At 33.6% G+C, this 956-nt stretch overlaps 1 long non-coding RNA gene across 1 annotated transcript; it reads left to right on the top strand.

Annotated features, from left to right (window-relative positions):
- The first annotated feature begins 111 nt into the window (after positions 1-111).
- On the top strand, positions 112-956 carry LOC117106998. The gene is made up of 3 exons (XR_004445173.1): positions 112-227; positions 578-688; positions 943-956. It is a non-coding gene; the product is annotated as an uncharacterized LOC117106998 (long non-coding RNA).

Below are 956 nucleotides of genomic sequence, written 5' to 3'. Positions count from 1 at the left end.
ATTTTGCATGTATTTTTGTATCCATTTCTGTTCATTAACTTTTCCCTTCATGTTTTTAGTTTATTGGATTCTCATTCTTTCCAATCTTTTTCATTTCTTATTTTTTTCTTTAGGATCTTGCGCATTATTTCCGTGTCAAAATGGCGGCCAGTGTCTCCCCACAAATAGTGGTGGTTATGTTTGCCAGTGTGCGAGTGGATTTACCGGCACTAACTGCGAGACCCCAGGTAATATATCTGCTGTTAGATGGGTAATGTTTCTGTGGTTTCTAATGTCATTTGACTTCTGCTGCTCTGTAAACTAAATGCTGTATTAAACACCTGTGCCAAATAAGCACCGTCTCAAATAAAGTGTCGGTGATTTTTCAAAATCTAATTCTAAATGTAATAATGGTTGTACAGTATTCTTTAAATACAATAAATAGTACTTTTTGGTTCATTGTTATGCCTATATTTCAGGTAGCTTATTTTGCATGTATTTTTGTATCCAATTCTGTTTATTTTTCTTTTCCTCTCATTTTTCTAGTTTGCTAGATTTCATCCTTTCCATTCTTTTTTCTGTTTTTTTTTACCTTTAGGATCATGTGCATTATTTCCGTGTCAAAATGGTGGCCAGTGTCTCCCCACAACTAGTGGTTATGTTTGCCAGTGTGTGAGTGGATTTACAGGCACTAACTGCGAGATCTCAGGTAGTATATCTGTTGTTAGATAGGTAATGTTCCTATTATTTCTAATGTCGTCCCCACAAATAGTGGTGGTTATGTTCAGAATGTGGACAGTGTTAAATCTATGTCATAATTTAAAAGAAATTTTTTACTAGGTTTTTAATTTCCTTTTTTTTTTTTTTTTTGAGAATTTTCAAATAAATATTTCCTTTAGCTGGATTTTTTACCTACTTAATGCCTGAGATTTATGCTAGATTGTTTGCTCGTTTGTTATTTAGTAACCGCATGCTCC

This window comes from Anneissia japonica, unplaced genomic scaffold, assembly GCF_011630105.1.
Source record: "Anneissia japonica isolate Jap-2015-1 unplaced genomic scaffold, ASM1163010v1 scaffold6380_len956_cov95, whole genome shotgun sequence".
NCBI lineage: Eukaryota > Metazoa > Echinodermata > Crinoidea > Comatulida > Comatulidae > Anneissia > Anneissia japonica.
The sequence above is the reverse complement of the archived record's forward strand: the minus strand, read 5'-3'. Positions and strand labels throughout refer to the sequence as shown.